Source organism: Propithecus coquereli, unplaced genomic scaffold (assembly GCF_000956105.1).
Source record: "Propithecus coquereli isolate 6110/MARCELLA unplaced genomic scaffold, Pcoq_1.0 Scaffold26, whole genome shotgun sequence".
Taxonomy (NCBI): domain Eukaryota; kingdom Metazoa; phylum Chordata; class Mammalia; order Primates; family Indriidae; genus Propithecus; species Propithecus coquereli.
In genome coordinates, this window is record NW_012148174.1 from 3,904,880 (window position 1) to 3,931,182 (window position 26,303).

General features: G+C 36.8%; 1 protein-coding gene across 1 annotated transcript in view; it reads right to left on the reverse strand.

Annotated features, from left to right (window-relative positions):
* Nucleotides 1-22,915, reverse strand: part of WDFY3 (WD repeat and FYVE domain containing 3) — a 208,769-nt gene extending 185,854 nt beyond the window's left edge. The window contains exon 1 of the mRNA XM_012647224.1: nt 22,862-22,915. The gene's annotated coding sequence lies outside the window, so the exon portion shown is untranslated. The remainder of the gene's footprint in view (nt 1-22,861) is intronic.
* Nucleotides 22,916-26,303: the final 3,388 nt, after the last annotated feature.

Here is a 26,303-nt window from a genome sequence, read left to right on the forward strand (position 1 = left end):
TGGTGATGGAAACATGTTTAGAGAAACGAAAAAGCAAAAAATAAGTGAGACAGAAATTACGATGTCTTTCTGTAAAGTTACGCTGCGTGTCTGCTTCCCCCCGCCTCCACCTCTTCTGCCTCTGCCACCCCTGAGACAGCAAGATCAATCCCTCCTCTTCCTCCTCCTTAGCCTACTTAATGTGAAAGCAAGGACAAAGATCTTTGTGATGATTTACTTCCACCTAATGAATGGTAAATATAGTTTCTCTTCCTTATGGTTTTCTTAATAACATTTTATCTAGCTTACTTTATTGTAAGATTATAGTATATATTACATATACGTACAGAATATGTGTTAATCAACAGTTTATGTTATCGGTAAAGTTTCTGGTTAATAGTGGGGCTATTAGTAGTTAAGTTTGTGGGGAGTCAAAAGTCATAGATGGATTTTTAACTGCATGGGGGTCAGTGTCCCTAAACCCCATGTTGTTCAAAGGCCAACTGCATATAGACAGTGTGTGAAAAAAAATGGTCAATGTCGTTAGTTCATTAGGGAAATACACATCAAAGTCACAATGAGATACCATTTAACACCTGCTGGGATGGCTATTATCCAAAAAAATGGAAAATAACAAGTGCTGGTGAGGATGTAGAGAACCTGGGACCCTTGTGTATTACTGGTGGAATGCCAGGTGCGTGCAGCCAATGTGGAAAACAAGTTTGTTAGTTCCTCAAAAAGTTCAACATACAGTTACCATATGACCCAGCAATCCTGTTTTCAAGTCAATTGAAAACGAGGACACAAACGAATACTTATCTGCCAATATTCTTAGCAGCAGTTTTCACAACAGCGAAAGGTGGAAATAACCCAGGTGTCCATCAACAGATGAGTGGATAAGCAAAATGAGGTGTACTCATACACTAGAACATTGTTCTGCCATAAAAATGAAGTTCTTTTTTTTTATTTTTGTAGAGACAGGGTCTCACTATGTTGCTCAGGCTGGTCCTGAACTCCTGGACTCAAGTGATATTCCCACCTTGGCCTCCCAAAGTGCTGGGATTACAGGTGTGAGCCAGGAATGGAGTGCACCTGGCCAGGAATGGGGTTCTGATACATGCAACAACATGGATGAACCTGGAAAACATTATACCATGTTTAAAAAGCCAAACACAAAAGGACAAATATTGTATAACTGCAAGTCTATGAAATATCTAGACTAGGCAAATTCATAGAGACAGAAAATAGAATAAAAGTGGCCAGGGAACAGGAGAGAGAAGAATTGAGAAATTATTGCCTAATGGGTATAGAGTTTAGGTTTGGGATGATGAAAAAGTTCTGGAATTAGTGCGTGATGGTTATACAACATTCTGAACATACATAATGCCAGTAAATTGTACATTTATTGTTAAAATGGAAAATTTTGGGTGATGTATATTTTACAAGTTAAAAGAAGAAAGCATTTAAGACTGAGTATAATTCCTGAAACTGAATTTAATTAGATCTAAAGTCTATCATAACAAAATTTTCAGACCAACATAAACTGATACAGTACGATGCCTTCAAAGTATATATCTCCAATACTAAAATGAAGCATCCAGTTCCCCAGCCATACTAAAGGAGAAGCCTATAAATGAACCCAAAAGGATTTTTGTTTTTATAGCAAGAACTTGGCATTTAAGCCAAGCTAAATTCACAAACACTCCATGGAAATAAAAGCCAAGTTTATTGCAGGCTTGAGATCTTTAGTTGTCTATTTTTACTTTGTTTCTATTTCCACATCTAGAATTCTTTCTTTAAACCAGTTTAAAGTGAGACTCCCAAGAGAAAAATATGTGCACCCAAATTTTTAATAATCAAAACTGTAGAACCTCTAGGTAGTAAAAACTTTAAGTGTGCAGACCTCAATTAACAGGAACAGAAAAAAAAAAAAAAGGTCTTAATTATACATTCGCAGGCGCGCACACGCACACCCCTCCAACAATGTGTCTCATGTTTTTGGCAAGCGGCACAAAACCAATTACTTATCATGTTGTTTTCTAATCAGGAAAGCTACTATTTTCCACAAACTAATAAAGAACTTCTGTTTCATAATAAACTTAATCCTCAAATTATATTTGATGTTCCTATTCCACAAAAGTAGAGCCCTGTCATATATTTAGAAGTATTAATCATAAAAAGATCCTTTTTTATCATCATGCTGGATAGCTGTAAGAAAATCATCTTTTTTGTGAATAAGCTGTAATTTCAGTAAGGGATGAACAACATCATATACTAAAAACAGAATGACACAAAAATGACAGATCAAGAAAGGCAAAAAACAAGCAAAATGTAACATTTAGGTCCGTCTAGGCAGTTCACAAGACAGGGGCACAGGAAAAATAATGAATACAGGCCTACGCAGCAACATCGCCCTGTGATTACACCAGTCTTCTCTATCCACTTCTTGCCAGAAAGCATTCTGTCTTGTCATGATCACTACCACTGCTATTCTCAGTGAAAAAAAAAGAAACCAAATGTGGACTTTACTTATGCAAATTATTTACAGTCATCAGAAGAATTCGCTGATTTTCCTTCCTCCTCCCGTTAACATATTTTCTCAAGAATACTGTAATTCTCAGCATATGATTGCCAGCAAGTGACTGATCAGCTTCTACTTAAGCAGGAGGGAAAAGCTATTCTAAAACTCTAAGTACTTCAACTGGATTTCAATGTATCAAGAATGTTGTTCCAAGTAGAATACAGACCCTAAAAATAACATGAATGAAGAAATCCCAGAGCTCTTGTGATCTCGTCATTCTTCCAAATTAACCATGGACTCTTAATAAACTGGAAATGAATATACTGAATTAATAAAACAATTTCTAAAGAAGCTATCAAATAAAACCAATATAATTTCAGTTTAAAATAATTGTAACACAAAGGAAATTCCATTAAACGAATTACAATTTTTGAATATTTTCTGTGTGGTATTTAGATTCTGGCTAGCAAACATCTGTAAGTCGTCTTCTTAGATCTGCTAATAAAAGATGTTTGCTGGTTCTATCCTAATTAAACACTGAACCATGGAAAAGAGATGAATATATATACTTATATATTTACCTTGACCTGAAATAAGCATCAATCAGCCAAGTCTGAATTATTTCACTGATTTATGGCAACGTTATTAGTCTATGACTTATTATCTTTGTCATCTTTTTTCTACTGACTTCAGATTTGTAGAAATGGAGAAGTTACAGAAGCCTAAAAGAGGTCAGATCTGGTGCCAAGACCACTGAAAAGGGCCTGATAGCCTGGGGGGCCAGTTGGCCAAAGCCTACTAGGCTACTCCAAACTTTACCCTTTATTTTTTTTATTTTTTATTTTTTTTTTTGAGACAGAGTCTCACTGTGTTGCCCGGGCTAGAGTGCCGTGGTGTGGTCTTAGCTCACAGCAACCTCAAACTCCTGGGCTCAAGCGATCCTTCTGCCTCAGCCTCCCGAGTAGCTGGGACTATAGGCATGCACCACACCATGCCCGGCTAATTTTTTCTATGTATTTTTAGTTGTCCTATTAATTTCTTTCTATTTTTAGTAGAGACGGGGTCTCGCTCTTGCTCAGGCAAGTTTCGAACTCCTGAGCTCAAACAATCCGCCCGCCTCGGCCTCCCAGAGTTCTAGGATTACAGGCATGAGCCACCGCGCCCGGCCCAAACTTTACCCTTTATAAGGATAATTCACAATAATTGAAAACCTATAATCTAGGTCATTTGGTATGGGAGGTGTAAAAGAACTGACAATCAATGAAGCTAGAAGATCACTACATGAGTGCTAATTTTACGGATATTTGAAATTTTCTATAACACAAAGATAAAAAAATCAATTTACCTATTCTATACATAAAATAATAGATTTTTCTGGTTCGGGCTCTAAAATGTAAGATCGCAGAACAGTGCTAAATAGAGCCGAAAGAATTATTCCTATTTCTCTGGTCCTGTTAAACACAGCAAATTCATTTTAAACTCATTATGTTTTCTAATGACAACTCAAAATGTCAAGGAAATAATAGAAATCATTAATAAATTTGACTACCTAAAAATTTTTTAAAAAAACTTTCAATGGCAAAAACCACTATAAGCAAAGTCAAAAAACACTAAATGAGAAAATTAGGAGAAAATATTTGCAATATATATTACAGATAAAGAGCTAATGTTCCTAACATACAGAGAGGTTAATAAACAAGGGAAAAAGACCAAAAATCCTAGAGAAAAATGGAAGATGATACATACAGACGTCTCCCATTTATGTGTGGCTCTTACAGATCTGAAAAGATGTTAAACTTCACTCGCAATAAGAAAATGCGCATTTAAACTACACTGAAGTACTATTTCCTTGCCCTTCAGATTGGCAAAAATTCAACAGCTCCACAATAGACTCTCTTGGCGAGACTGTGGGAAAACAGGCACTCTCATACACTGCTGACGGGAATGCAAAACAGTACAACTCCTATGGAAGGGAATTTGGTAACAAACATCTAGCAAAACTACATATGTATTTATCAATTTGACCTAGTAATCCCACTCCTACATTTATCCTGAAGCTATACCTCCAACGGTATGAAAAGACACAAGGTTATTGACTCCAGCACTGTATAACTGTAAAATACAAGAAACTACCTGGCTATACAAACATAGAAGACAGAATGAATAAACTAGTATACATACACACAAAACAATGATGATGATCTCTACGAACTGACATGGAGAAATTTCCAGGTTATATTTTCCTATGAAAATAGCTAAGTGTCAAAGTGCTTAAACAGGCAGTATGCTATTTTTTGTGTTAGAAAAAAAGAGGAAATAAGAAAACACATGTATTTGCTCATCATTGTAAAAAGAAACATCAGACGGACAAATCAGAAAATAATAAGGCTGGTTATACTAGGGTAGGATGTTGTTTTTGTTTTTTGTTTTTTAGTGATATAGGCAAAGCAATTCTGAAACTATTTTAGATGATACTCATTAAGCAAATGAGTAAAAATGATGGTACTGATGGAAGCCTTGTTCTCACTACAGAAAAAGGGAGAACTGGAGGTATCAGTATGAATTTATATTTTGAAAAAAATATATCCATGTTCGTACATATATCCATGTTACATGGGCATATACACACAAACATGTACACACATATGTATATACATACATGTGTATGTATGTAGATATAAACATATGTATATTTTCTAGCTTCGCTCCCTGAGAGGGTCCAGAAGCAAAGATATCCAGCAGTAAGGTACATACCAAGTGTCCAGATCTTGATCTCGGGTACCATTCCCCAGTAAGAGGAACTGGGGCTCCTAGGAGAAATGACTGACTCCAGCACTGGCCATTAAAGGCACAAGATGAGCCTTATTATAAACAATGAAAACAATGACATGCTTAAAAAAACTGATGAACGCATTAAAAGGCCACAGGAGCCAGCATGAGGAAGGTGCCACTAGTGAGATTTGGGACAATTTGAGCACTAAAATATTTAAGGGCAGTAATGAGTTGATAACCACTGGGGGAAAAATGGGAAACCATAAATTCATACCAATAATAAATAAAATAATACATATGGACAAATAAAAGGGCTCTTATTACAGTAGAATGCTGAATAATGACTGGTAAAATGTGGAGGAAGTAGTAGAGTAGGAAAAATCCTTTTACAACCGTAATAGTAAAGACTGATTCAAACAGTGTCATCAATGGATGCTACATACAGGTGATGAAATTTTATGAAAAGCAGTATATTTTAATAGTCTTAAAGTGTCTCCCTCCCCACAGACTGCTTATTAGTTGCAAGGGACATACAGAAACTATATCATGGAAAATTCAGACAATGAAACTGACGGTCAAAATTTACATCACAAATGAGATACAGGACACTGTGTACTTCCAGATGTGAAATGCTAAGAAAGACACATCCCTTATGTAATATTCCGTTCAGCGATGCATAACTTGAAATCTTATCAAAAGGAAACATCGATCAAACCAAAAATAAGGAACGCATTGTTCAAAAATGGGAGAGGGAGGATGGCCGCATACTTTAAAATGTCCATGTAATAAATGATAAAGCTTGAAGAACTATTCCAGATTAAAGGATACTAAAAAGACATGACATCTAAATGCAATATATGATTACAGACTAACTCCTGTATTGGAGGGGAAGAAAATTGCTATAAAGGACAATCATTTGGTCTGTTGAAAAAATTTGAAAACGATAGATAGATTAGATAAAGTAATATACCAATGTTAAGTCTACTGAAGTTTTTAGACTGTTAATATAAGAGATGATCCTTATTCTTGGAAATCTACACTAAGGTATTTAGGACTAAAGGGCTACGATATATTCAATGCAACTCTCAAATGGCTCAATGAAAAGAATACATATATGCAGGCTTGTGTATTTATAAATATACACACAAAAACATTCATATACAGAGTAATAAATTTGGTGAATTTGGATACATGGATGCTCTTTATGTTTTTTGCAACTTTTCTATAATTTTGAAATTATTTCCCCTCCCCAAAATCATTATGTTCAGAAACTAACACATTATCTTTCTCCCTAATATGTGTTCTTTCTTCTATAATTCCTACACAGCTGAACAGGACTAGTGTCGACCAGTCATCCCACTAGAAACTTTAGAGTTAACCTAGATTAGATAATGGTTTCAATTCATTTCCTTCCTTTCCTATAACTCCCACACTCAAAAGGAGAATTTCCTAAGGGAATATCACGTATATGCCCTTTTTTCCTCCAGTCATACCAAACTGGTTTAGAACGTAATCACTTAGCATCTCTCATCTGATTTACTGCTACAATCTACTAATGATCACCCTTCCTCTGGTCTTGGCCCTAAATCATTCTACATGCTGCTACAGAGTGCCCTGCCCCAAATGAAATCCGACCATGTCACTCTCTATATTTCTTAATTGGACCTAAATATAGTTAGGAAAGAACTTAATGGATCAACTTAAAAAACTGCAACAACGTTAAAATGTTACTTTGGATCCTGAGATCCAAATACGCAAAAATTATTGCCCAGACACTTAAAAGTTAGTGTTACGTAATTAACTTAGTTATAAAACAATGCAGGAGCCTTCTTGGACCCAGTCTTAAAGCAGCTGCTATTAGAAATACGTTTAGTGCCTCCTATACAAATAACATGAGATAAAAACTCTGGAAGAGAAGGTCATTAAAAGGAAGGAAAGGAAGAGGAAAAAGAGGAAGCAGAAGAGAAGGGAAGGAAGTGGAAAGGTAGACAACTGAAAAGGAGAGAAGGAAAAAGTAAAGGTGAGGGAAAGAAAGAAGAAAAGTTTACTCTCTAGGATTTCATACTAGAGATTTGCCCAGTATTAAAATGTCAACATTTTAATTAACTAGCCCTTTCTCAATTATTGCTAATGGAATAGCAAGCTAAACATAATCAGAGAAAAGTCCTTTTTTTATGCCTTTATCAAAAACTGGCATTTTATCAAAAGCTACTTGAAAACAGTACTATTCATAATCAAAGTATACTCTACAAGTACTGAAAAATATTTTTAAGCAAACATGGAACCGTGTTTCTAAAACTTTCACTTTTACATTTTTAATTTTCCAGTTCAAGGCATCAATATATAATTATACATTACTGTATATAAAACTACACACATATAAAACATGTGTATATTATGTTATACAATATTATATAATATTACACATAAGTTATACTCTCTCTCTCTCTCTCTATATATATATATCTGAATTCTAGGATCCTACTTGTATACCTATACCTCTAGATTTCAGATATCAGTAAAAGGTTCAAGTAACTTTCATGATAACTTCGAGCTGCACAAAAAAAATTTTTATAAATATAAACATCTTGATATTTCATGCTAAGAATATAAAACAAAACAGATGACAAGATATAAATAAAGTGTCTCACTAAACGATTTAGCTCCTCAGGACAAAAAGCTTGCTTCTTCTAGCTGTTTTCCAGTTTATAAAAGGAAAAGAAAACAAACTAAACAGAAGTAATGAAGATTAAATAAGTCATAGTGTGGCCTTCTCTCCCCATAAAAATTTAGTTTTTTCATAACAAATAATATTTTTAAATTAAAGTTTGAAGGACTAATGTTAAGAGTGAGTGTATATGTGTGAGCATGTGGGCAGGGAGAGAGTAAAGGATCCGAGATCAATTCAGTTTATAGATGGGCTCTTTTGTTGGATTTCTATAGGTCTAAGCAGGTATTAATAAATATATGGCCGAAAAAACAGCAAAAAGTTTATATGTAACAAAGTTATTCAATTTACTCTCCACACATACTGCTTAGAGAATTAAATGATATTAATAGCTAAAAATGGAAGTGTTTTACCTATCTCCTATTTAGCTGGGAAACGTGCTGAGAGATCTTTGAGCTTACAAAGGCAGTTTGTCTAAGGTTTTATAAATAATGAGGGTGACCTTAATCTTTTGGGGTGAAGGAGTTAAGAATGTATCACCCAAAATATTCCATTTGGCATATTATTTCAGTTAAAGGCATTTGAAAAACAGCAGATACAGGAAGATCATTCTGACCTTTTGTGCTGTTTCTTAAAGCAGAAGATGAACTTCCCATGTGAAAGATGTCCTCTCTCTACTAGAAGGAAAACAGCATCCTTATCATCAAGGATAAAAAGTTAAGGCCAAAGGAAGTCTGTACAAACAAGTCCTATTACACGAATCCTCACCTTTCCAGTCACTTCTCTACCCAGTGGACTGCCCTAGCCCGAGCCCCTTTTGCCCTATCACATTTTCACAATTCACTGTTCTCTGTCGATTTCAGTGTGTGCTTGACTCTCACTGCTTCCTTGGGTCTTCACTTCTTTACGAGGGCTCCTGTGCCACATAAAACTTGTAGTAAATATACCTGTATGTTTTTCTCCCATTAATGTGTCTTATGTCAATTTAATTCCTGGCCCCAGCCAGTACCCTAGGAGGACAGAGTTGAAATTCTGCCTCCCCTATAGGGAAAAGAAAATCAGATTCTTAATGAAGTCCCTACCAATCTGTAATGCTAATAGATATTCTTAGCAGCTGGTTCCAAACACCATGTCCCATGCATCGAAAATAAAAATTCTAATTGGGAAACAGAATAATGATCCCTAGCCCCTATAAATTAAATATTATTTTCTCTATTGTCAAACTGCAAAAACTGTGATTAGCTTATTTTTGCTTTTATAAAACTTTTTTTTTTTTTTTTTTTTTTGAGACAGAGTCTCACTGTGTTGCCCGGGCTAGAGTGCCGTGGTGTGGTCTTAGCTCACAGCAGCCTCAAACTCCTGGGCTCAAGCAATCCTTCTGCCTCAGCCTCCCGAGTAGCTGGGACTACAGGCATGCGCCACCATGCCCGGCTAGTTTTTTCTATATATTTTTAGTTGTCCAATTAATTTCTTTCTATTTTTTAGTAGAGACGGGTCTCGCTCTTGCTCAGGCTGGTTTCGAACTCCTGAGCTCAAACAATCCGCCCGCCTCGGCCTCCCAGAGTGCTAGGATTACAGGCGTGAGCCACCGCGCCCGGCCTATAAAACTTTTTATAAATAAAACAAATTCCTCCAAACTACATTCAAAGGGAAAGCATTCAGTCTGTAAATACACTCACTCACGCAGGCACACTGATTTTAGTGCACAGCCCTGAGAAATCAAAGGCATCATTTTTCTATACCAAAAAAGTATACGTAATTGCAACATTTTTATACTTAACTATTAGTTCTATTTTCTTAAAATCAGATTTCCGAAATATTATTTTCTAGCATTTACAATATTTCCTAGGACACCATCACTGCAGAGATTTCTACGACGTAAAATGAATGGAAATAAGAACATGGCTTTATATCCACATTCTGTTTCCTAGGCATTGGCTAAAGTTTCTGTTTAGGACTTTATTCCTCACAAAGGCACTCCACATTTATCTGACCATTTAACCTGACCCTCACGATAACCCTGTGGGAAGACAACTAACATATTCCAAGAACCTACCATATGCCACGCTCCACACTCAGCGTTTTACATGGACTCTCTCTTTAATCCTGACAACAGTCACTTGAAGTAGATATTATCAATCCTACTTCTGCAAAAGAGAACTCTGAGAGTAAAGGAAGTTAAGTAGCCCAAGGCCACATGCTAGTAACCAGAAGACCCAGGCTTTAGAAACAGGTCTGCCTGACTCCAAAGCCGCTGCTCTTTCACCTACACTGGGTTGCTTCATCATCACAAAGGAGGAGACAGAATCAGAGGTTAGGGTACTTGAACGAAGTTGCTTAGCTAGTATGTGGTAGAGACAGGATTTCAATCTAAGATCTGATTCTGAAATTCTTCCCACTACAGTACCTATGTAATCATTATAAGGTAGACACAGCCAAAGTACAAGATCATGGCTGCAAATTTGACCTTGAAAATTTGCAAGAAGAAGTACAGTATATTAATATTACATGAATACTTACAAAAGGTTCAATGCACATAACCTCTTGCTTTTCCAATGGCAATTAAACTGACCTAGGCTAACTATGCCTCCCATAGTCAGAGCAGAAAACTCGTAGGCACCATTCAGCCAAAACAGAGTGGACATCTAACCCTCTAGGTTTTGAGGACTGTGATTCTCCAGCCCTCTTCCCTCTTTATTAAGTAACTCACCTATTATCATGCCTCAGTGCCATAGCATTCCCTCTAATCTCTTTCTTTTCCCAACTGCTGCTTCACTAACCTGAAAGAAACCTCTTTTAATTGCTCTCATTTTTTAACCTCAGCCAAGAAATAACTACTTCTAGTCACTATCCAATTCCCTGGTTTAATATCTCCTATGGCTTTCTGCTCCCATGTCAGGAATATTTTTCAACTTCACTGGGCAGACGCCAGGAATAAACAAATGGAGAATGTGGATTTCTATGAGAAAATTGGTCTGGACTCTTGAAAAAATCAGTATCGTTAAAAAAGAAAGGAAGAGGCCAGGCGTGGTGGCTCACACCTGTAATTCTAGCACTCTGGGAGACAGAGGAGGGAGGATTGCTCAAGCTCAGGCATTCAAGACCAGCCTGAGCAACAGCAAGACCCTGTCTCTACTAAAAATAGAAAAATCAGCTGGGCGTGGTGGTGCATGTCTATAGTCTCAGCTACTTGGGAAGCTGAAGCATGATGATCACTAGAGCCCAGAGGAGTTTGAGATTGAAGTGAGCTGTGATGATGCCACTGCACCAGCCCAGGGAAGAGAATGAGACCCTGTCTCCAAAAAAAAAAAGCATGAAAGAAAAAGCTAATCAAGATTTTAAAGGGATAAAGAGACACAAACAAATGCAACATTGTTTGAAAAAAATCTATAAAAGAAATTTTGGGGACGATTGGAGAATTTAGTTATGGACGATTTAAAATGACAGTATGGAACTATTTTCTTACATATGGTAATAATATAGTGGTCATATAGAAGAATGCCCTTATTTCTAGGAGACGCATACTAAAGTATTTACAGGTGAATTGTCGTAAGGTTTGAAATTAGTTTCAATGGTTCAGCAATGCCACGCCCCCTCCCTGAAATGTACATATACACAGTGAGAATGTACATGGCAAAATGTTGGTAATTGTTGAATCGAGGTTGAAGGTGGCTCAATGTTTACTGTATTATTCATTAAATTTTTCTGTATGTTTAATATTTCAAAATACAAAGCTGGTATTAAAAAGGTGGGGGGAGGGAAACATTGGACAGTTTCCACTGATTTTTAGATGTCTAGTATTCTTGACAGAAAGCAATACTAGATCTGCTATAGTATTCTTGATAAAGCAGAAATAAACAACTTCCCACTGGTCTGCAAAGTGCTAAATGCTAAATGGGTTTCCACTCTTATCAGGTTGTAAGGATACACAAAATTATGAGTCTACTTTTTTCTTCCATAAACAATTGCGTGTTATATCACCAATACTTCAAGCATAAAACCATATAATTCTCCCATGTTCCCAAAAATAAAAATTGTGGTTGTACTGCATAAATCTTTCCTTAAACCATGTAGTTTTATAGTCTCTATCTGAATGTCTTATCAAGGTAGACAAAAGATAAAGGAGAATATTGTATTTTCATAAAATCTGTGAATTATTTACTTATACCTTACACAATCTGACAGATACTCTTTTCTATGAATTCTGTAGTAGGGATTTTTTTTTAATTCTTAAAAGTCCCAACCATTTTGAGACTCAGCCCTTAGTTAGGCAAAGCACGCAGAAGGGAAGTACCATGAACCCAAAGAAGTTAAAAAGATAACTACAGTCATCACACATTTTTTTGCTGGAATACACTTTAGAGAAAGTTTAAGTTTTTTAAGGAAGCATCAAGAAATTTAAAATACAGTTATAACATATGACTGAAAAATCGATTCACTCAGGTTCATACATCATTTTCCACTATTAAATTAGACTTAAAAAATATCCTTGGCTGAGCGTGGTGCCTCACGCCTGTAATCCTAGCACTCTGGGAGGCTGAGGCGGGCGGATTGTTTGAGCACAGGAGTTCGAAACCAGCCTGAGCAAGAGCGAGACCCCGTCTCTACTAAAAATAGAAAAGAAATTAGATAGACAATTAAAAATATATAGGAAAAATTAGCCGGTGGCGCATGCCTGTAGTCCCAGCTACTCGGGAGCCTGAGGCAGGAGGATCACTTGAGCCCAGGAGTTTGAGGTTGCTGTGAGCTAGGCTGATGTCACAGCACTCTACTCAGGGAAGTAGAGTGAGACTCTGTCTCAAAAAAAAAAAAAAAAAAATCCTCATTCCAGACTCATAAACTAAGAGCTATGAAAATAGGTTTGTTGCAAAATCCCCACATCCACAAAGGCAAGAAAAAGCAAAGGGCTAACTCAAATTAATAACCTCAAAATGTATCAAAACTTAAAATCCCAAAAGGTTTTTTTGTGGACAATGGTTTTCTTTAGTAACTATACTAAAGATATATATTTTCTTCCTGCATATAGCCCCTTCCCTGCCCTTCCCTTGCTAACTGAAAAGGCAACTCTATCGTGAACACATAACTGGGCTCTTCCAACAACAGCTGACTGAACAGCGTTGGACCTCCTTCGTATTGTGAGACAAACAGAGTCTCTCTCCTAGCAAGTTAGAATTTAGACTATCATAACCAAGATAATTACCTATGGGGGCTGCAGGCTAGCTGAACTTAACACTCACGACTGACACTGTACAATGGTAAGCAAGCAGAGAAAACCATTCAGCAAAACAAAACAAACAAAAGAGTATAGGCAACAACAGAAAAAGAAAGGGAGAACAGGCACCTAAAAATATTCAGTTCCCCAGAAGCCTGGCTGTACTTTCTGTACTTGATTGAGTCTATAATATTTGGCACTGAGATAAATGTTCTCAAAACAACTTTCAAAAAAAAAAAAAAGGTAAATATGGACATCTATATACATACAGAATGAACTTCCAAAGGAAACAAATGAGCTAAATTAGCATATTAAATACCAAAAATATGATTAGGACACAGGAAAGCCTGGGACTCAATTACGAATTAATAGATTCTTCCGCAAAATAGGAGGTTAACTTTATACAGGGTCACCTGAGAAGACAGAACAAATCATTCTGGTCCAAACTTTTTTATTACTATGTAGTTTCTGAGCAATAGAATAAAATGCCTGAAAACTGTGTTTAACGTAATTCACACTCTCAGGCTATCATCTTCAAACACAAATTCAAACATAAAATGCTTTATAAAACATAAAAATGCTTTATGTCCTTTTAAGGTAAAAAAAAAAAAAAAAAAAAAAGAAATGATGTTTTTCTTCGCATATTAGAGAGGCAGAATAGCAGAGCAGTTAAATGTAGGAGCTCTGGAGCCAGACTCCTGGATGGGAATCCTGGCCCTATCATTTCCTAATCCTGTGACCACGGGCAAGTTACTTCTGTCTGTTTCTAACAGCATAAAATTAGAATAATAATAATAGAATCTATCTCATAGGACTGTTAGGGAAAATACATGATGCAATATGTTTAAAAAAAAAAACCTAGGAAATGGTAAATGTTAGCTGCCATTAATATTATTTTTATTATGATTATCATTAACTATTATTCAAGTAAAAGGGATAGATTTCAAATATATCCATGACATTATAAAACTGAATTCCTTGAATAGGACCTTTCTTTAACAGGTGCAGAAAATGGAAAACATGAAAACATATGATTCAAAAAACTGGAGAGATAAAGATGTTTTCTCTTTGGTCTCAGCCACAGAAGATGATGAAGGGACTGTCATCATTTGGAAAGAGCCACAATAAGATGCATGCATCTTGCTGCCGCTGTGGCTCCAAGGCCTACCACCTTCAAAAGTCGACCTGTGGCAAAAGTGGCCACCCTGACAAGTGCTAGAGAAAGTATAACTGGAGTGCCAAGGCTACAAGACGAAATACCACCGGGACTGGTCGGATGAGGCACCTAGAAATTGTATACCATAGATTCAGGCATGGATTCCATGAAGGAAAACACCTACGCCCAAGAGGGCAGCTGTTGCAACATCCAGTTCATCTTAATTTCAACAATTAGTCATGCAATAAATGTTTTGGTTTTTTTTTTTTTGAGACAGTCTCACTGTGTTGCCCTGGCTAGAGTTCTGTGGCGTCATCCTAGCTCACAGCAACCTCAAACTCCTGGGCTCAAGCAATCCTTCTGCCTCAGCCTCCCGAGTAGCTGGGACTACAGGCATGCACCACCATGCCCGGCTAATTTTTTCTATATATTTTTAGCTGTCCAATTAATTTCTTTCTAATTTTTAGTAGAGACGGGGTCTCGCTCTTGCTCAGGCTGGTCTCGAACTCCTGAGCTCAAACAATCCGCCCGCCTCGGCCTCCCAGAGAGCTAGGATTACAGGGGTGAGCCACCGAGCCCGGCCTCAAATGTTTTGGTTTTTAAAAATCTAAAAAGAAAAAAAAAAGATAAACCCGTATTTTAAAAAACAAAAACAAACCCTAATCTCCTAGACTATCTAAATCTATAGTAGGACCTCCACAACAATAAACCACGAGGGTTCTTTCTTGAGAGACAGCTTGCTTTCTGATATAATTTTGTAAAGGCTTTCCTTCAACAACTCCTTACCACAAAAGAAAGCTTTTATCCCTAAATGCCCACTCAGGAACAGCAAAGCATTAGGATTATTTACTGATGTTGAAAGAAAGGTGAAGGTTTTAAAAAAAAATAAGCCAAATCTTAACTCTGATTGCAAAAAGTTTGAATTTTGAACCATAACTGGTTCAGAGATGACTATAAAAATGCATTCCTACACGACTTTTTGAAACATGTTTTGGACTAGGCAATTATATAGTTAAGAAACAGCTAGGGATACTATTAAGGAGAATAACAATTTTTGCATCATAAACATATGATATATAATTTGCTCCTACAAAACATGTAGTTAGACCAAATATAAGAGAGCCAAATTGAAAAGTCAAAGATTATGTAAAGAAAAAAAAAGAAGAAATGAAGGTGAAGGGAGGGAGGGAGACCATTATAAATAATTTGAGCTATTTGGAGGGGAAAAGAATCAAAATATCCTAATTTTTATAAGAAAATCCAAAAAGAAAATAGCTTTAAAAGAGAGCAAACAAAAATGAAAAACAATCTGTACTCCCTTCCTTGTATGTTTTGAAATCAGATAACTCTTTAACTCACATTTTAACTCAGCACATTGACATCTTAGCAAAAATCCTTCATTCAATCAAATAATACTGAATCTTGACTTTCAAAATATGATCGTAGGCTAGGCTTTTTGAGGTTCCTCCCCTAATACACACAAAGAAGATAATAAACAACTTGAGAGTTTGTATTTCAGATTTTTTTTCCATTTCCTGTCTTTCTTTTATATTATTTATATTATCTAACACTTTCAAATTATAAACTTTTATTGAGAAGAGTGGCCTTCTTCCTTTTCATTTATAAAGCACAAAAAAAGTGCTTAGGCAAAGGTAAAGCTGATGTATGACCAAATTAGGAGCAAAATGTTCATGAACAGAGACTCCCTCCTAAATTCCTATTTCCCTTAACTTTAGCATAGATCCTTTTTCTACAAGGAGAAGGACTTTAGCTTTCTTCGGATGCTACTAAGTGGCCACAGTCATCTCACAACCAGATTAATATCTGTAAAGATGTCTTTTAATAGAGATCTTTGTAAAACTGAGGCACCCCCCACTCACAGGACCGCAGGTAATGGCTCAACCTTTACAAGCCCATGAAGAAAACAGGCATTCCCTTCTCCCCACCATTTTCTCCTATGTAAAAACAAGAGAAGAAATAGAAGAGAGTGGCTAGTGGTTAACAGAGTTTTAAAAGACAATAAAAACTTAGTATCTTAGTGTTACCAATTTTTTAAAATTTATTTAGTTCCTACAAAATATTTCCTCAGACCTCCTAAGCAAAAGGAGCATACTTATTTCTCTATTTCCTTTTTCTTCTTCTTTCAAGTCAATAATTTAAGTGATGCCTCTAAACTCATATCCTTTTATGCAAACTTTATTCTATTCTTCAAAAATAAAGTCGACATCACTTCTCTGCCTTTTGGCTAAGATTAAGTGTAAAATTAAAGTCAAAATGCTAATAAAATAGGTAATCGATCAACTAAATACTGAAGGACATGTATTATCATTAGCTGTAAACATTATTTTGTTTATATTCCAATCTTTAAAAATTCAGAAGTAAAAATGACTAAGGTTGATGCTAGCAACAATAAATGACAGCTAACATAAATTTAGCTTGTACTTACTATGTGCCAGGCACAGGATTAAGCCCTTTACAAGCAATATCACATTTAATCCTTTGATACTTCTATTAAGTACTATTAATGAACCCATTTTACAAATGAAGAAATAAGAGGAGGTTAGGAAATCTGTTATAGGGCAAATAGCTTTAAGCAATGATACCATAATTTCAACCAGAAAATATGATTGAGACCTTAACCAAAACATTTATTACACTGCAGTTTTCCACTCTCATATCTGCTTTTTAATACTTTTTACATTTTTCATCACAGTGTTAATAAAGACTGATGCATAATATGTCCTCAAAACAAGTGCCAACTAAGGGATACTCAGGGCTAAAAATCAATTCAATGATGTGGGCACGTCCACAGGCTCCATTCAATAAACCGGAAGAAAAAGGAAAAAAAATTTCATGACATGAGATAAAGTAATGATTAAAATGACAGTGCTTCTAAATCCTAAATTTTAAGTATCACTTCTTGAAATAAGAGAAAATTGGATTAAATTTTAAAATCCTAAAACTCTATTTACTAATCTTATTTTGCATTTTTTTCTGATTACAAAAACTTTTTATACTTTGCAAGTTAAACTCCACATTAAATGTTTGCCCACTTATTTTTTCTTGAGTTCCCTTCCCTGAACTTTTATTATTTTTTTTTCTAACTCTCTCAATATATGTTTTTAGAAAGAATATATTCTACACATACTTTCATTTCTGGGTGACATTTTTCTAAGCCATAAAACATTTTCCTTTTCCTCATAGAGTCTAAAGCCTAAAATCCAGTCATAAATCTATCCAGTCCCAGAAGTTTTCATAATAAAAAGGCATATTACAAACAAAACTCTCAGCTCAATACCCTGGTAAAACAGTATCCCAAGACCCTCTTTGCCATGATCAATGCAAGACAGTTTTTTCCTAAGGAAAAAATTATCGTTTGTTGAAAAATGAGAAAGCATCCTCCAGTCCACTATATGTGTATCAAAAGAAAGTCTTAAATTAATGTGTTGTTCCTACTAAATTCTGCCAACGAGTAGAAAAGCTCACCACATGGAAATCCTATTAAATTGATGCTCCTTTGTTTTCTGAACAGTAAAACTTCCAAACCTAGTGAGTTAAAAATAAGTCTCATCGTTTCAAATAATGGGTGTTTGTTCACCGTCTATTAAAATGTATGCTGTTTATATTAACTCACAATTATAACTACCTGTAAAATCCAATCATCTAAACATATGCTTGAGAAGTATATGCCCTATCTATTCTAACAGTTTTTAAAAACAATCTTTTCTCAATGAACTTGAGATTTTCTTAGACTAAATTTACTGAGGAAAATGTTATCCCATGTGTTAAACACACACACACACACCCCTCCTTATAGATTAACTTGTACAGACAATGCCAACTAGGTCAAATCTCACTTCCAGAAATACATTTGTACGGCCTTCCATAACAAGGATTACAAAAAGAACCTATATAAAAATAGTTTTCAAGTGTGAGAGGTGGTTGATTTTGAGTGTTCATGTGACTGGATTAAGGGATACCCAGATAGCTGGTGAAACTGTAATTATTCTCAACGCTTTGGGAAACCTTGAGCCCATTCTTCTTTTGCTGAAAGGGAAGCCCAGGTGGCTTGGCATTTGATCAGAATGATTGGGCGGCCCCAGGTGTGTCTGTGAAGGTAAGGATGTTTCTGAAGGAGACATTTGAGTAGGTGGACTGAGCGGGGAAAATCCGCCCTCAATGTGAAGAGGCACCATCCAATCAGCTGGGGTCCCAGATGGAACAAATAAGGCAGAGTGAGGGAGAAGTCACTCTCTGATCCAGAGGCAAGAGGCCCTTCTTCTCCTGTCCTTGAATATTAGAACTCCAGGGGACTCTGGGACTCACAGCAACCCTCCCTTCCCCCACCTTAGACTCCTGGGTCTTAGGCCTTGGACTAAGAGTTATGCTCTTAGCATCCTTGGTTCTAAGGGCTTTGGACTGGAACTGAGTCTTGCTACTGGCTTCCCTGGTTCTCCAGCTTCCAAACAGACTACACTGGGACTTCTCAGCCTCCGCAATCAAGTGAGCCAGTTCTTCTAACAAATCCCTTCTCATATGTATCTCTCAATATATATCCTAGCAGCTCTGTCTCTCTGGAAAACCCTGACTGAAACACCAAGTATTTCTCTATCACTGCAAATGGTTAGAACTACTAGCTGGTAAACACAGTATATATGATTATATCACTACATTCTATAAAAGTAACTGTAATTGGCCAGTATCCTTAGCCAGTCTGGAGTATTAAATACCCTCACAAATGGCTCCTAATACTTTATAATACCTTAACTGTAGAAAGTGATCACAAAAAAGTTGATCAATCTTTTTTTTGGGGGGGGGAGACAGAGTCTCGCTGTCACCCCAGCCAGAGTACAGTGGCATCATCATAGCTCACTGCAACCTCAAACTCCTGGGCTCAAGAGATCCTCCTGCCTCAGCCTCCCAACTAGCTGGGACTACAGGTACATGCCACACCCGGCTAATTTTTCTATTTTTAGTAGAGATGGGTCTTGTTGTTGCTCAGTCTTGTCTGGAACTCCTCAGCTCAAATGATCCTCCCACCTTGGCCTCCCAGAGTGCTATGATTACAGGTGTGAGCCAACATGCCAGGCCTAAAATTAAAGTAATCTCAATAACCAAAGACCTCTTACTGTTTTTGTTTTGTTTTGTTTTAGGGAAATCAGGGTAGACTTCTGTATATTTTATGAGAAATATCATTTTAATAACTTAGCTAAGTGAAAAGTCACATACCACTTGAAGAATTCTTCATAGGACCAAAAAATAACTGATTTTGATTTTTTAAAAAAACAGAATACACTCTTCTTTGCTATATTGTAGTTTTTAAAAAAGGAAATGGAGATAAAAGTTACATTTCTCTTTTTGTAAGGGTGGAGTACTTTCTGTTTATAAAGCTATAACACGCAGGAGTGATGAACTTCTGTTTAAAGTTTAAGGCTAAGCTTTCTGAATAATATTAAATACTCTATGTATTTTCCCACTTAGCATATTTTCTTCTCTCTTCATTCTTACATGCTGTAGCAGGCAGCTTCAAAGATGGCTCCCAATGATCCTACCTCCTGGTATCCATGTCCTCGTGTAATCCCCTCTCCCTGAATGTGGGCTGGACTTAGTGACTCACTCCTAATCAACAGAATATGGAAAAAATGAAGAGATGCCACTTTTGAGATTACATTACCAAAGCAGTGTGCCTTCCATCGTGCTTACCCTCTCTTGCTTGCTCTACTGGAAGTGGCTGCCATGGTGTGAGCTGCCCTAGGGGAAAAGCTCGCATGGCAGGGAACTGAGGTTGGCTTTGGCAAATGGCTCACACCCTTGGCACAACAAGAAGCCTAAAACTAAATGCCACCCATAACCATGCAAGTGAACTGGAAGCACAGCCTCCCTCAGGACCTCAAGATGAGACCACAGCCCTAGCAGACATGCCGAGTGCAGCTTTGTGAGATCCCGTGCGAGGACCCAGCTAAGCAATACTCAGATTCTTGATCAACAAAAACAGATGTTTGTTGTTTTGAGCTGCTAAGTTTTGCAGTGATTTGTTATGTAGTGCGGTGGGTTGCACTGTGTCCCTCCCAAATTCACGTTGAAATCTTAACCCCAGTACCTCAAAATATGACGTTATTTGAAAACAGGGTCTTTACAGAGGTAATTAAGTTAGGTCATTCGGGCGTGCCCTAATCCAGGGTGACCAGTGTCCTTAGAAATCTGGACAAAGGCAGCACAGAAGGAAGATGTGAGGAGACATAGGAAAGACGGCCATCTACCAGCCCAGAACAAATCCTTTCCACACAGGCCTCAGAGGGAACCAACTCTGCAACACCGTGATTTCAGATGTCCAGCCTCCAGACAGTGAGATAATACATTTCTGTTGCTGAAGCCACCCAGTTTGTGGTACTTTGTTACAGCAGCCCTAACAAACTGATACACACAGCAATAGATAACAACATATACATAATTCAGAGTAATTTTTATCAATACCAAAATTAGTCTCCATGAAGCATTTAAGTAGATACCCAGAAAATATTAGTCCATAGCAGAAAATCTTAGGACCACAGATTTTTAGTGAGCTGGGACCCCTGCAATCATATAATCTACTCAAAATTTGATGATGATGATGAGGAGGAGGAGGAACTATTTTGAACACTTAATGTATATTAATTCTTCATAACAACCCCATGAGCTGCCACTATCAACAACTCCATTTTTAAGACAAAGAAACCGATGTCCAGAAGTTAAAGTGACTCCAGGTGGTAAGGGGCAATGCCTGGATTTGAATAACCTGAGATGCACAGAGAAAAGGGAATTTACCCGACATCATAGTTGGTAGCTGAGCGGGGACTAAACCCGATGGTACTGTCGCCTACATTCGTATCTTTTTTTCTCAAAAAGTCAAATAAAAAAGCTTTCCTTTTGTTTGCTTTATCCATTTTTTGTAACACTGCTACCTCAGAAACATACATTTACATATCTATGTGCCCTCTTCCTCTAACCGCACTAGCATGGCTTCTTATTTTTTTCCACTCCCTGAACCCTAAAACCCTGTCCTTCAAATTCTAATACTTTTCTTGCACTTATATTATTCTTTTTTATATATGGGAACTTAGGATTTCATCTGTACACAGTTTGGGAAATACAGCTATAGCTTAACCTTTCATCCCAATTAAAAGGCAAATACAGTAGTTCCCCTTATCCACAGTTTCATTTCCATGGTTTCAGTCACCTGCGGTACAGTACTGTAAGATATTCTGAGTGAGTGAGCGAGAGAAAGACTACATAACTTTCGTTACAGTATATTGCTATAATTGCTCTATTTTATTGTCATTAATCTCCCTCTAGACCTAATTTAGAAATTAAACTCTATCATAGGTATGTATGTACAGAGAAAAAAAAAATATATATATATAGGGTTCAGGCATCCACCGGGGGTCATGGAACACATCTCCCTAGGACAAGGGGGACACTACTGTACCAGTGGAAGGAATACTACTATACTGTATTATTAGCTATCTGCATTTTAGCAGGAATAAGTCAGATCCATCTCAGAGAACACCCTTTGAAACAAAGAAAGCCAATGTGAAATTTTAAAATTACCATGCCCTAAGCTACAACTTGTCCGGGGACATCTGATTTAAGAATCAGTCTGTTCTGTGAAATCCAGGGCAGGATACTTAAGAATTAGCCTTTCTTCGGAAGTCTGGATTATAAGATATAAAGCTTGGGAGGCGGCGGAGACTATGGTTCCCATCACAGAGAATGGCAACGTGATGATAGCCAGTTTCCAAAGAGACAGAGAAGAATGAGACGGACGTGCAGAGGAGAGGCGCTCTGCTGAGCGCCTGCGGGAAACCCGACCGTGTCTGGGTCCCGGGTTCTCACTGTGCAGTCCAGCTGCCTTTCTGCCCTCGGATCCTGCGGTGTCTCCTGGGACACTCCCCGAAGTCTGACAACTTCTTTTCAGTTGAACTGATTTGAACTGAGTCACTTGAAATCAACAGAGAACACGGTCAAAAAGGTATCCGCTCTAAAGCGGAAGAACATTATTGAAAAATCTGTAACTTCATGTAAAAAATAAACTTTTCAATAACAACAAAGTAAAATAAAACACTAAAACTAGGACAACTGGACAGCCATAGTACTCTCAATGCCTTACAGCATACTTTATCGTTTAAACTAGTCAAAGTTACCATGATATAATAAAGTGTTCCAAATCCTGTGCTTTAAAAATGCTAGATTTTTCCAGGGAAAAAAAGAGGAAATGATGCCTTACAAATATGATTTTATCCTCTATAGATACCTAAGCAACAATAATTTAAAGCCAGAATTGAAACTGAAGACAATTTATTCTAATGAACCTCATTCCTGGCGCAGAAAACTTTTTAAAAGCCAACAAGGAAAGAAGGCTTGCCCAAGTTCACCAGCCATCAGCGGTAAAGGATGAAACCCAGCTCTTTCGAATCGCAGTTCAGGGGTCCTGCTATTACACAATGATGCAGGAAAGACCATCATGATTCTGTTCCTGGCTCCTCTTTCAACAGGTAAAGCAATCCTAAAACTGACCTGATTCTTTGTTGTGGGCTGGCATGAACCTGCTTAGAAACAGCAGGCACTGTCTTCCTGAAGCAGACGTGCAGAAGTATTGTACCTGTGATGAAGGAAAGAAAAAGGAAACCCAGTTTATGTTCAGAATATCAACTGACTCAGCATCATGAGTCGTTCATTTTCTACTGATTTTATCTCACTTGTTGTCTTATTTAATAATGGAACACGTAACACTTTATTTAAGATAGATAAAATTTGCTATTAAAAATCCATGAACGGCCGGGCACAGTGGCTCACGCCTGTAATCCTAGCACTCTGGGAAGCCGAGGCGGGCGGATTGCTTGAGCTCAGGAGTTCGAGACCAGCCTGAGCAAGAGCGAGACCCCATCTCTACTAAAAATAGAAAGAAATTAATCGGACAACTAAAACTATATAGAAAAAAAAATTAGCCGAGCATGGTGGCGCATGCCTGTAGTCCCAGCTACTCGGGAGCCTGAGGCAGGAGGATCCCTTGAGCCCAGGAGTTTGAGGTTGCTGTGAGCTAGGCTGATGCCACGGCACTCTAGCCCAGGCAAAAGAGTGAGACTCTGTCTCAAAAAAAAAAAAAATCCATGAAGGCCAGGCACAGTGGCTCATGCCTATAATCCCAGCACTTTGGGAGACCAAGGCGAGAAGACTGCTTGAAGCCAGGAGTTCAAGACCAGTTTGGGCAACAAAGAGAGACCTCATCTATACGAATAAAATAAATTAGCTGGGTACGGGTGGCACATGCCTGTAGTTGCAGCTAATCAAGTTAAGGCAGAAGCATCACCTAAGCCCAGGAGTTCTAGGCTGCAGTGAGCTATGACAAATACAATCATTTAAAGCTGATTTCTATGGACCATCTCATTCAACTTCTTCATTTTACTGGTGAACAAACTGAGACCTGGTGAAGTTGTGCAATGAATCAATGACGACGCAGTTGTGCAGTGGCAGAGTACGGTTCAGAACCCAATTCTTCCCACTTCCAGTCCAATATTGACTTATACAGCACAGACCACACTGTCTCTTTTTTGGAGGAAACAAAAATTCATGTTATTTCTCTAGATGTATTTGCTAAGCATCTGCAGATAATGTGGTATAGAGCTAAACTGATTTGTTATAAATTAAAATTTTAAAAAACTGCTGTCTCACTCAAAGGTCATACTCCAGCCTTGAGTTACTTAGTGTACCTCATATATGATATTTAAATGTTTTATTTTATTTACCATTCAATATTTCAATATGAAAACACTAGTATATGAATCATGACATCTAGTTTCAGATCCTTCTTGTTAATTCTGTTCCCAACAAGTTCTATGGTTTAGACAATTACTTCTTTGGTCCTAAAGCTCCTTTATTCAAAAATGAGATGCTTGGACTAAATTCCCAGGGTCCTTCTAACCCCAAAATGTTATGCCTAAGAATAGCTTCATCTTTAGCAACATTCTGCTTTTCTGGTCAGCTATTTGTTTTGGTCATATAACTTTTTTGTTGGTCCCTTTGATCATACTATAATAGCTCAAACAAAATTAGTAAAACTGCCTTCAAATATATAGGTAATTATTCAAAAAACTATCCAACAGCAACCTAGTTTTGCTGTCTATCTCATTTCTTGGCTGATTCTTATTTTATAGGAAGCCAGCTAGAAGTGGAAGAAAAAGTATTCCTTAAAAGTCTACCTCTTAGGTGGTTTCTAGGAAAAATCCTTTATTATGTCCTCAAATCATTGATCCAGCTAGTTTTTCCTGAGTGACTTGTCAGATGGCAGACACAAACAAGCTTAATGACATAGAAGCTTTAAAACACGATACCGCTAGTAAAATATTGAGTGCTATTAGGAATTCAGGTGGCAGTAGACAGAAGTGATGACATGTCTCCTGAATTGTGACTTTGAAGTATGGCTTCATTATCTTTTAATATGTTAATCGCTACATACAATTATTTGTAACATGTTTTAAATTCAAAGCAAAATAACATAATGAATATCCAGATACCTGTCACCCAACTCAAGACACTGAATGTAAGCTATTGGTACGGTTCTGCTGATTTGTTCCTCCTCTATTCCACACCCCCCCTTTCTCATCCCCTCCACCTCCTATAACTGCAATCCTATGTTTTGTGCTTATCATTACTTTGCTTTTTAAAAAATATAATGAGTATATATAATACATATCCCTCAACAACAGTGTTCCCTTTTGCTTATATCTGAATTCTATAAAAATGGTATTAAACAGCTCCTGTCTTGTTGGATTTGATTTTTTCCTTCAATATTATCTTTCCAGGATGCATCTATGTTGTTGTATATGGCTGCAGTTCATTCATTTTTCACTGCAGAATAATACTGCATCATGCAAACATACCACAACTTAACTATCCATTCTCTTGTGTCAATAGCTTTGTATTTTAACCACAGGGTTTTTTTTTCTTTTTTTTTTTTGCTATTATGAACATTTGTTATGAAAGTTCTCATACATGTCTCCTATTCCACGTGTCAAAGTTTCTCTTAAGTATATGCCTAGGAGTTGGGGAGTATCATATGTTCAGTTTTTCATGATGATGCTAATTTTTATTTTCCCCAAAGTGTGTTCAGCAATTTATAACTCCACCAAAAACAGGTATTGTGCAACGACCACATGTACATCCTCTCCAACATTTAGTAATGTTAACTTCCTAATTTTGGGGTATAAAATGGCATCTAATTGTGGTTTTAGTTTGAATTTTTTGTTAATTAATGATGCTGAGCATTTCTTCATATTTCTTGGCTAACTCATTTCCTGTTTTATGAAATGCCTATTCATATTTTTTGCCCATTTTCCTCCTGTTTGCCCTTTTCATACTGTTTCGCAGAAATTTTATATGTATTTTAGATGCTGATTATTTGGTTTTACGAGTTTTTAATTCCTAGGTACAGGTAAATGTTGAGATAAAGCAGCAGAAGCAAAAATAGCAGGAGGCCAAACAACTAGAAACAGCAAGCTAGAGTACTCATGTTTTTCTCAACCATTTTTGAATATCAAAGCAATCGGTAGGTATCTTAAAGTATCTGAAATGTAAAATAATATATAATCGATCCAGCTTTACAATCCTTCATCTTAATATATTAATAAATTCAACCAAGAGAAAAACGTTATGAAATTATTTCAGTACATTCTAACTGCAATATGCAGTATAATTTTCACATACCAAGTTTTATATACTTCATGATTTAGACCACAATTTCGAGTTCCCATTTTTACCCCGACATTTTATATTTTTATTTCATACTTTGCTTGCCTACAATTTATAATAAGTCAGTTACATTGTCAGAGGGTTAAGTTTAAATGTATATGCATGTATGCATGAAAACTGAATTTCAAAACTAAATTATATAAATTAAAATGCCACAGAGACCTGGATTCGAAACTAGATGATTAGCTATACCACCCTGGCCTAGCAATGT